The following is a 10,981-nucleotide window of genomic DNA, read 5'->3' as shown; positions in this document are numbered from 1 at the left end:
TTATTTCATGTAAAGTAGGATATTTGCACAAGAAACTGCTTTTCAATACAGGAAGCAAAAATATTTTACTATATATTTGATTCAAATTTTAACAACATTCACCAATTATTTCATTTAGTAATAAGTGAAGAACTTTAGGATGTTTCATTATTTATGAGACATGTTTCTAGTTTTATTAAATTGATCACATAACTATAACATTTGTGGATTTATGTCACTCAGACTTTTATTGCAATATTATCTGGAACTTGTAAGGGCAAAACGAAAGGAAAATGATTGAGTTGTTTTTAGAAGCAGCTGAGACCCAAATGGAAGCATGAAAAGGTGTAAAAGGTGAATTTTAATCTCGTTCATTGCATCATAAATCCACTTCCCTATCTGGTAGTTTTTGTGGAAAAAAGTTCTTATTTTCCACCAAAACTACCAGTAGATGGCGATATTACCCGGTTAATGTAATTACAAATAGCTGCGTTAGCTAGTCAGGTTGATGAGACCAGACATAAGAACAGACACCTCATGGACCGCTCTCGCCTACATCTCGCCATCTCGCAGACGAGATTTAGGGTGGCCATCTTGGAGCGGTCCACCACTCCACTCAGTTTATGTGTTTAGCAGCACAATGACGTATCAGCGCATTTAATCGATCATAACTTTTTTCTTACTGGAAACTTTATTCAAACATCTATCAAAGCTACATTTATAAGCAATCGTATTATTGAAGTATGTTTTTAATACATAGTTCAGCATATTTAAATATGCTTAGTGGCTATAACAATAGAATAGGAATGGAATATTCTGATATTGATGTATGATGAACATATTACAAAGCACACAGCCTTTCATAATTTATTTAATAAATTATTTAGAAATATCAAAACATTTATATAACTATAAACAAATAATGATTAATACTGAATACTATATATTGGATACATGTTTGTATATATATGTGTGTGTGTTTTCCAGCCGACAAGTTCTAGCTTCAGAGATTCAGCAGCTGAGATTGAGTCCAAAATCTGATGTGAGATTCATCCGCGCTGCAGTGAATCCGTCTCTCTTTATAGATATCTCCCTCTTCTTCCTCACATCGTGTCTTTAGGAAACTTTCAAAACAAAAACGGAAGATTTGGGATGTATCTTACTAGTGAAAGAATTGCATATAAATAAGTCTTTACCACCTGTGTAAATTTTGCTGGTGAATGTTATAACACATAATATACGTTTTATAATATATGTTACATTGTTTCATTTCTAATGTAGGCTCTTGTGTCAGATAATCTAAGTCAATGTTAGAGAATCAGTGATTCTTGAGTATAGGTACAAAATGGGTTTTAATATTTTTTTTCTTATTTCTCAACCTTATGTATGTGTCATGGGCTGTGGGTGGTAGATGGTGAGGAGAGACGCTGAGACCCAGGTATGATGAGGATGATGGTGATTTAATGAAAATAATCCAAGGGACAGAACAAGGAGCACAAAGAACGCAGGGAGACAGACTGGAACACACAACGAGGATCCAACGAAGAACACAGACAACAGGTGGGACTAAATACACACAGGGGTAATCAAGGGAACAAGACATACCTGGGGAAACAATCAACGGGGAAGACGCAGAGACGGGACTCACAGGGAACAGGACCGTACGGAAAACTCAAAAATAAACAGACAGAAACACAGATCATGACAGTACGCAAATAAGACAAATAATGTTTTGGAAATGTAAAGATGCTAAGGTACAGGCTCCCAGTTGCAACATTTTTTTTTTAAATTACATTTTTAATCGACCTGACATAGAACGTTGTCATCACCATCTGACAAAAATAAATACAAAATAATTTTTACTGACCCTATTAGTGATATTTTACTCATTTTACAGATGAATGCTTCTCAAGAAACAAAATATTATTTAAAACAAAAAACAACAAAAAGGCCACCTGACGGAGTTGACACAGAACTGAAGGTGGTGACAAACTAGTGAGTAAAATGAAAAACTTGATACATGTGAAGTAATGCAATTTATGTAAAATACATTAAAATGAATTAATTGCACATTTAAGTGAGATTTGTCAACAATTTCACTGAAAGAGTCACGAAAACTCTGATGAATTGATAGATGACTGAGTTGATGAAATGCCAAACTACCTGAATTTATATGATTTTATTCTGAAGGAGGCCATATTGTAGCTCATCAGGTCCATGAAATCTTTACATTTGACCAAAATTAAGCTTTTATTACACAAAATTTCATCAAAGTTTTGTAAATTGTCAGTTATGGTGTTGACACATCATGGTTGTGACAAACGACTTAGAAATAAAAAGAAGAAAAAACTAAAGAATAACGTAAGCTAACCGGAGCTAACTAGCACGCTTAGCAAAGGAAGAGAAAGGAAGTAGTCATTGGGTCCTCAGAAGTTCTGGTGCCCCCCAATAATGCCTGATTTTTTTTTTTTTTTTTTACATTCTTTTCATTTCTGACGGTGTTGACAAAAACTAGGGACACATTTCAATGGAGTTGGAAAATATATAAAAATGATTTTTAATTCAATTTATTGATACTTTTATAATTATTTATATGGCTACTTATGCTTAACTGTCATAATATATAATTTTAGTATTTCTTTAATTGTTTTAAACTATTATAATGTATTGAGTTCTGCTCCTGGACAAGGGCCTTTACAGGCATCATCCACTCACTACAATATTTAAGATAAAAAAATATTCAGCAAATACCTGGAAAATATATACTTTGTTGTGCTCACATGACCCAGGTTAGTCAGATATTTGAAAAAATTATATTTTGTGTATATTTTATCCTAATTTTGTGCTTTATCCAAAGGACCCGTTTTGTCCCTATTCTCAAGAATCACAATTAATTTTTTTAGATTTACGGAAGCTCAGTTAGCCTTCATAGCGGGGCTGAACCCCGTATTACACCAAGCACTGTAGCTAATATTAGCTGGTATCTCGCTGGTGGACATAAATACAGTAAAGTAATACTCTAATCACAAAATATACACAATAATATGTCCATCTTACTTGTGAAATGTTGTCTGTCGAGCCCTCTCATCAATAGTCCATCGATCCGAACAATACCCCTAAGTGCTGAGGAATCTTCTGCTGTTTTGGTTGAGCAAAGTAGGAGGGACTACCGCTCCAAGATGGCCGCCGTATTTCCTGCGCCGGAGCAGCCAATACTCTTATATTATACCTATGGCGCTCTGTCCTTCTCTCGCACTTTCCTGTACTTAGCAGTGGGTGTCAGGTTACATTGTGTTGCATTCAATGTTGTCGGAAAAAAGAGTTTTATGCGCTTAATGTCCGATTTGCAATAGCTATTGAATTCATTGTCGCTAGCTGGGGTGGCAACAGGGGTGGAAAGACTCTCGTTTGGGGTGGCAACTTTTCGGAGTGCTGATGCCTCGCCTGTCCTGAACGCAGCATCCATAGCTTTCAGCAGAGCTCTCACCTCAGCATTCAGCCAGGGTTTCTGGTTCGGGTAGCAGGTTTCTGTCTTGGTGGTGATGACATCATCATCAGGACAATTGGAAATGAAGCCAAGAACAGAGGAGGTGTATTCCTCCAGGTCTACCTCTCCCTCATGAGTAGCTGCCTCTCAGAAGATCTGCCAATCTGTGGGCTGAAAACAGTTCTGAGCACAAAGACTGCATGTCTGGGCCACACAGTGACCGTCTTCATCGTTGGTCTAATCCGTCTCATCAGTGGACGATATGCTGGCACCCGGAGGATAGAGATGTGTTTGGAGAGGCCAAGATGAGGAAGAGCTCTGTACGCACCGTGAATGTTGCTGTGGACACGGTCCAGAGTGTAAGATGGATGAAAACTGGGCAGAGTGTCCGTCAGTTTGGCGTGGTTAAAGTCCCCCAGCTCATGTAAAACGCCTCCGGGTGCTTCATCTGCATTGAGCTAACGGTGTCATACAGCTCCTTCAATGCTCCGTTGCCGTTAGCACCCGGTGGAATGTAAACAATGGTGACGAACACCCCAGTAAACTCCTGAGGCAGATCGGATGGCTGACAGCTGCTAACCAGTCCACAGTTCGTACACCAATCTGCATTCACTTACATACATTGTCCTGCTCCTTCTGACATACATTGGTTTTTCTGAGTATTGGTCACAGTCTGCTTGGAATAACTGAATACTGTTAATCTGGAAGGCTCAACAGCATGTTGCTGTTAAGCCAGGTTTACGTTAGGCAAAGAATGGCACAGTCCATCTCTGCAGAAACTCTCAGCCTCAGATGTAACAAATCCACTATCTTATCCAGTGAGCAGACATTAGCCAGAAAGAGAGTCAGAATTGGAGGCTTCCTAGGCACCAGTAACATGCTCGCCCGTTTACCCTTTTTCTGGTTTCGGGCACAAACTTTTCTTTTGACCATTGGTCCTGGCACCCTTGCTGTGCCAGTCCATTATCCTCAAGAGCCGCTGTCTCCCAAGTGTGGATTTCAGCTTTGGCGATATTTTACCAGCTGAACCGTCTCCAATGGCCATCAGCTTAACCGAGCTGCATTCAGCCTTAAAGTTTGTTTTTATTCAAACCTCAGCAGTTTTCTAGTTGTCCTGCTGAGGTAGTGACATCAATGTGTGACATCACGCAGTTTGATGTCACAAAGAGTGATGCACAAAAAGCTGCACTCTTGAATTCTATGTCATAACCATTGCAGAACCTAGAGAGCAAGAAGGATTGTTTCCCTACAAGAGTTTGAAGATTTGTCCAGACAAAGTGAGTCAAAATGAGTCAAAGCAGTAAGAGTTCGTTTTCGGATTCAGAGGAAGAAAGAGCACTTCAAATGATAGCAAGAGAAAGACAGAGGCTTCATGATCTCTTGGAAGAAGTTGGCAGGATGTCCTTTGAGACTCACTCTCTCATCAAAGCAAATGAGGAGTTAAAAATCGAAGTACTAAATCTAGAACAAGCAGCGTTTGAAGGAAACAAGCTTGCTCAAGAAAAGGATGAAGATATTAAAAAACTGGTGGACATGAACATATCCTTAGAAGAGGATAACGCGATCCTGGAAAAAACATACACTGCAATGGAGAAGAAAAACATGCACTATGATAATGAAATTGCTGCACTGAAGCAGAAATCCAGGGCTCTGGAGCAGGAAAATATCAAATTGACCCTAAAAACCAACACTCTGCAGGAGAAAAACACCACCCTGGAGGAGGAAAACGCTGTCCTCAAGCATCTATTGGAGACTGATAACACAGTTCATGTCCAGGAAAACCCTGACCTGAGGAAGCAAAGCCAGGCTCTGGAAACAAAAATCACCGCTCTGGAGGACAAAAACACCGCCCTCAAGAAGGAAAACTCTGTCTATGAGCAAGGAAACTTTATTTTGGACGGGGAAAATAAAGTTTATGCGGAGGAAGCTTCCGACCTGAGGCAGGAAAGAAAGGTTCTCTATCAGAAAAACACTGTCTTAGAGAAAGAAAACGCCGGGCTGAAGCAGGAAAAAACTGCACTGGAGGAGAAAAACACCACCCTTGAAAAGAAAAACACCATCTTCGAGGAGCTAAACACCATCCTGGAGGAGAAAAACACAAAACTGGAGCAGGAAAACATCGCCCTGAAGAAGGAAAATTCTGTCTACGAGCACGTAAACTTTATCTTGGAGGGGGAAAATAAAGTTTATGCTGAGGAAGTCCATGACCTGAGGCATGAAAGGAGGGTTCGTCTGGATAAGAAAAACACAGTCTTGGAGAAAGAAAACGGCGTGCTGAAGGAGGAAAACACTGCCCTGAAGGAGGAAAACACCGCCCTGGAGGGGAAAAACAGCACCCTGAAGGAGAAAAACACAAAACTGGAGAAGGAAAACATCGCCCTGAAGAAGGAAAATTCTGACTATGAACAGATAAACTTCATCTTGGAGGGGGAAAATAAAGTTTACGCCGAAGAAGTCTACGATTTGAGGCATGAAAGGAGGGTTCGTCTAGATAAGAAAAACACACTCTTGGAGAAAGAAAACGAGGCGCTGAAGGACGAAAACACTGCCCTGAAAGAGGAAAACAAAGCCCTGGAGGAGAAAAACAGCGCCCTGGAAGATAAAAACACTGCCCTGGAAGAGAAAAACACCATCCTGCAGCAGGACAACTTCACGTTGGAAGGGGAAAAGAAAGTTTATATTGAGACATTCTCCAACCTGAGGCAGGAAAGAAAGGTTCTGCATACGAAAACCACTATCTTGGAGAAAGAAAACGCAGCAGTGAAGGAGGAAAACGCCACCCTGCAGCAGGAAAACAAGAAAATAGTGGAACAGCACAACCAGGAGCCATCTCATGACGAAGCCCACAAAGACATCCAGTCGGGTACAACCCAGCCACAGAAGGAGCCACATCGTTTCAGACGTGTAATCGGAGGCATCTGCAATACACTGCTGAAAATGTATCAAACAGGCACTCTGAGGTACTGGGTTGAACTCTGAGGTACTGGGCTTCGTGGCTTCTAACTAAAGAAGTGAACCTCCAGGGCTTTATTTATATGGAGTCCTATTGATCTCCCAGCCTGCTTCCACCTCCTTCCGTGACTTGGTAGGGAGTCCTGTGGGTATCCGGTCTGACCTCTAGGGTTCACAGCGAGTCCTGTTGGTCTCCGGGCTAACCTCCAGGGCTTCGTAGCAAGTCCCGTCGGTCTCCCCGCCTGCTTCCGTGACTTGGTAGGGAGTCCTGTGGGTCTCCGGTCTGACCTCTAGGGTTCACAGCGAGTCTTATTGGTCTCCGGGCTAACCTCCAGGGCTTCGTAGCAAGTCCCGTCGGTCTCCCGGCCTGCTTCCGCCTGCTTTCGTGACTTGGTAGGGAGTCCTGTGGGTCTCCGGTCTGACCTCTAGGGTTCACAGCGAGTCCTGTTGGTCTCCGGGCTAACCTCCAGGGCTTCGTAGCAAGTTCCGTCGGTCTCCCCGCCTGCTTCCTTGACTTGGTAGGGAGTCCTGTGGGTCTCCGGTCTGACCTCTAGGGTTCACAGCGAGTCCTGTTGGTCTGCGGGCTAACCTCAGGGCTTCGTAGCAGTCCAGTCGGTCTCCCGGCTGCTTCCGCCTGCTGTCGTGACTTGGTAGGGAGTCCTGTGGGTCTCCGGTCTGACCTCTAGGGTTCACAGCGAGTCCTGTTGGTCTCCGGGCTAACCTCCAGGGCTTCGTAGCAAGTTCCGTCGGTCTCCCCACCTGCTTCTGTGACTGGTAGGGAGTCCTGTGGGTCTCCGGTCTGACCTCTAGGGTTCAGAGCGAGTCCTGTGGTCTCCGGGCAACCTCCGGGCTTCGTAGCAGTCCCGTCCGGTCTCCCTGCCTGCTTTCGCCTGCTTCCTTGACTTGGTAGAGAGTCCTGTGGGTCTCCGGTCTGACCTCTAGGGTTCACAGTGAATCCTGTAGGTCTCCGGCTAACCTCCAGGGCTTCGTAGCAAGTCCCGTCGGTCTCCCCGCCTGCTTTCGTGACTTGGTAGGGAGTCCTGTGGGTCTCCGGTCTGACCTCTAGGGTTCACAGCGAGTCCTGTTGGTCTCCGGGCTAACCTCCAGGGCTTCGTAGCAAGTTCCGTCGGTCTCCCCGCCTGCTTCCGTGACTTGGTAGGGAGTCCTGTGGGTCTCCGGTCTGACCTCTAGGGTTCACAGCGAGTCCTGTTGGTCTCCGGGGCAACGTCCAGGGCTTCGTAGCAAGTCCCGTCGGTCTCCCGCGCCTGCTTTCGCCTGCTCCTTGACTTGGTAGGGAGTCCTGTGGGTCTCCGGTCTGACCTCTAGGGTTCACAGCGAGTCCTGTTGGTCTCCGGGCTAACCTCCAGGCTTCGTAGCAAGTTCCGTCGGTCTCCCCGCCTGCTTCCGTGACTTGGAAGGGAGTCCTGTGGGTCTCCGGTCTGACCTCTAGGGTTCACAGCGAGTCTATTGGTCTCCGGGCTAACCTCCAGGGCTTCGTAGCAAGTCCCGTCGGTCTGCCGGCCTGCTTCCGCCTGCTTTTGTGACTTGGTAGGGAGTCCTGTGGGTCTCCGGTCTGACCTCTAGGGTTCACAGTGAGTCCTTATTGGTCTCCGGGCTAACCTCCAGGGCTTCGTAGCAAGTTCCGTCGGTCTCCCCGCCTGCTTCCTTGACTTGGTAGGGAGTCCTGTGGGTCTCCGGTCTGACCTCTAGGGTTCACAGCGAGTCCTGTTGGTCTCCGGGCTAACCTCCAGGGCTTCGTAGCACGTCCAGTCGGTCTCCCGCCTGCTTCGTGATTTGGTAGGGAGTACTGTGGGTCTCCGGTCTGACCTCTAGGGTTCACAGCGAGTCCTGTTGGTCTCCGGGCAACCTAAAGGGCATCGTAGCAAGTCCCGTCGGTCTCCCGGCCTGCTTCCGCCTGCTTCCGTGACTTGGTAGGGAGTCCTGTGGGTCTCCGGTCTGACCTCTAGGGTTCACAGCGAGTCCTGTTGGTCTCCGGGCTAACCTCCAGGGCTTCGTAGCAAGTTCCGTCGGTCTCCCCGCCTGCTTCCGTGACTTGGTAGGGAGTCCTATGGGTCTCCGGTCTGACCTCTAGGGTTCACAGCGAGTCCTGTTGGTCTCCGGGCAAACCTCCAGGGCTTCGTAGCAAGTCCCGTCGGTCTCCCCGCCTGCTTTCGCCTGCTTCCTTGACTTGGTAGGGAGTCCTGTGGGTCTCCGGTCTGACCTCTAGGGTTCACAGCGAGTCCTGTTGGTCTCCGGGCTAACCTCCAGGGCTTCGTAGCAAGTTCCGTCGGTCTCCCCGCCTGCTTCCGTGACTTGGAAGGGAGTCCTGTGGGTCTCCGGTCTGACCTCTAGGGTTCACAGCGAGTCTTATTGGTCTCCGGGCTAACCTCCAGGGCTTCGTAGCAAGTCCCGTCGGTCTGCCGGCCTGCTTCCGCCTGCTTTTGTGACTTGGTAGGGAGTCCTGTGGGTCTCCGGTCTGACCTCTAGGGTTCACAGCGAGTCCTGTTGGTCTCCGGGCTAACCTCCAGGGCTTCGTAGCAAGTTCCGTCGGTCTCCCCGCCTGCTTCCTTGACTTGGTAGGGAGTCCTGTGGGTCTCCGGTCTGACCTCTAGGGTTCACAGCGAGTCCTGTTGGTCTGCGGGCTAACCTCCAGGGCTTCGTAGCAAGTCCAGTCGGTCTCCCGGCCTGCTTCCGCCTGCTGTCGTGACTTGGTAGGGAGTCCTGTGGGTCTCCGGTCTGACCTCTAGGGTTCACAGCGAGTCCTGTTGGTCTCCGGGCTAACCTCCAGGGCTTCGTAGCAAGTTCCGTCGGTCTCCCCACCTGCTTCTGTGACTTGGTAGGGAGTCCTGTGGGTCTCCGGTCTGAACTCTAGGGTTCAGAGCGAGTCCTGTTGGTCTCCGGGCAAACCTCCAGGGCTTCGTAGCAAGTCCCGTCGGTCTCCCTGCCTGCTTTCGCCTGCTTCCTTGACTTGGTAGAGAGTCCTGTGGGTCTCCGGTCTGACCTCTAGGGTTCACAGTGAATCCTGTAGGTCTCCGGGCTAACCTCCAGGGCTTCGTAGCAAGTCCCGTCGGTCTCCCGGCCTGCTTCCGCCTGCTTTCGTGACTTGGTAGGGAGTCCTGTGGGTCTCCGGTCTGACCTCTAGGGTTCACAGCGAGTCCTGTTGGTCTCCGGGCTAACCTCCAGGGCTTCGTAGCAAGTTCCGTCGGTCTCCCCGCCTGCTTCCTTGACTTGGTAGGGAGTCCTGTGGGTCTCCGGTCTGACCTCTAGGGTTCACAGCGAGTCCTGTTGGTCTGCGGGCTAACCTCCAGGGCTTCGTAGCAAGTCCAGTCGGTCTCCCGGCCTGCTTCCGCCTGCTGTCGTGACTTGGTAGGGAGTCCTGTGGGTCTCCGGTCTGACCTCTAGGGTTCACAGCGAGTCCTGTTGGTCTCCGGGCTAACCTCCAGGGCTTCGTAGCAAGTTCCGTCGGTCTCCCCACCTGCTTCTGTGACTTGGTAGGGAGTCCTGTGGGTCTCCGGTCTGACCTCTAGGGTTCAGAGCGAGTCCTGTTGGTCTCCGGGCAAACCTCCAGGGCTTCGTAGCAAGTCCCGTCGGTCTCCCTGCCTGCTTTCGCCTGCTTCCTTGACTTGGTAGAGAGTCCTGTGGGTCTCCGGTCTGACCTCTAGGGTTCACAGTGAATCCTGTAGGTCTCCGGGCTAACCTCCAGGGCTTCGTAGCAAGTCCCGTCGGTCTCCCGGCCTGCTTCCGCCTGCTTTCGTGACTTGGTAGGGAGTCCTGTGGGTCTCCGGTCTGACCTCTAGGGTTCACAGCGAGTCCTGTTGGTCTCCGGGCTAACCTCCAGGGCTTCGTAGCAAGTTCCGTCGGTCTCCCCGCCTGCTTCCGTGACTTGGTAGGGAGTCCTGTGGGTCTCCGGTCTGACCTCTAGGGTTCACAGCGAGTCCTGTTGGTCTCCGGGCAAACCTCCAGGGCTTCGTAGCAAGTCCCGTCGGTCTCCCCGCCTGCTTTCGCCTGCTTCCTTGACTTGGTAGGGAGTCCTGTGGGTCTCCGGTCTGACCTCTAGGGTTCACAGCGAGTCCTGTTGGTCTCCGGGCTAACCTCCAGGGCTTCGTAGCAAGTTCCGTCGGTCTCCCCGCCTGCTTCCGTGACTTGGAAGGGAGTCCTGTGGGTCTCCGGTCTGACCTCTAGGGTTCACAGCGAGTCTTATTGGTCTCCGGGCTAACCTCCAGGGCTTCGTAGCAAGTCCCGTCGGTCTGCCGGCCTGCTTCCGCCTGCTTTTGTGACTTGGTAGGGAGTCCTGTGGGTCTCCGGTCTGACCTCTAGGGTTCACAGTGAGTCTTATTGGTCTCCGGGCTAACCTCCAGGGCTTCGTAGCAAGTCCCGTCGGTCTCCCCGCCTGCTTCCGTGACTTGGTAGGGAGTCCTGTGGGTCTCCGGTCTGACCTCTAGGGTTCACAGCGAGTCCTGTTGGTCTCCGGGCTAACCTCCAGGGCTTCGTAGCAAGTTCCGTCGGTTTCCCCGCCTGCTTCTGTGATTTGGTAGGGAGTACTGTGGGTCTCCGGTCTGACCT

The 10,981-nt window shown here is 48.6% G+C and overlaps 1 long non-coding RNA gene across 1 annotated transcript; it reads right to left on the bottom strand.

The window, feature by feature from the left end:
* Positions 1-837: 837 nt before the first annotated feature.
* LOC145554575 (uncharacterized) lies at positions 838-3,028 on the bottom strand. Its single transcript, XR_014090561.1, has 2 exons — positions 1,585-3,028; positions 838-1,103 (listed from the first exon to the last, which is right to left on the bottom strand). It is a non-coding gene; the product is annotated as an uncharacterized LOC145554575 (long non-coding RNA).
* Between the last annotated feature and the right edge of the window lie 7,953 nt (positions 3,029-10,981).

Source organism: Poecilia reticulata, chromosome 13 (assembly GCF_904066995.2).
Source record: "Poecilia reticulata chromosome 13, P_reticulata-male-v2, whole genome shotgun sequence".
NCBI classification, from domain to species: domain Eukaryota; kingdom Metazoa; phylum Chordata; class Actinopteri; order Cyprinodontiformes; family Poeciliidae; genus Poecilia; species Poecilia reticulata.
This window is presented reverse-complemented; position numbering and strand designations above follow the sequence as displayed.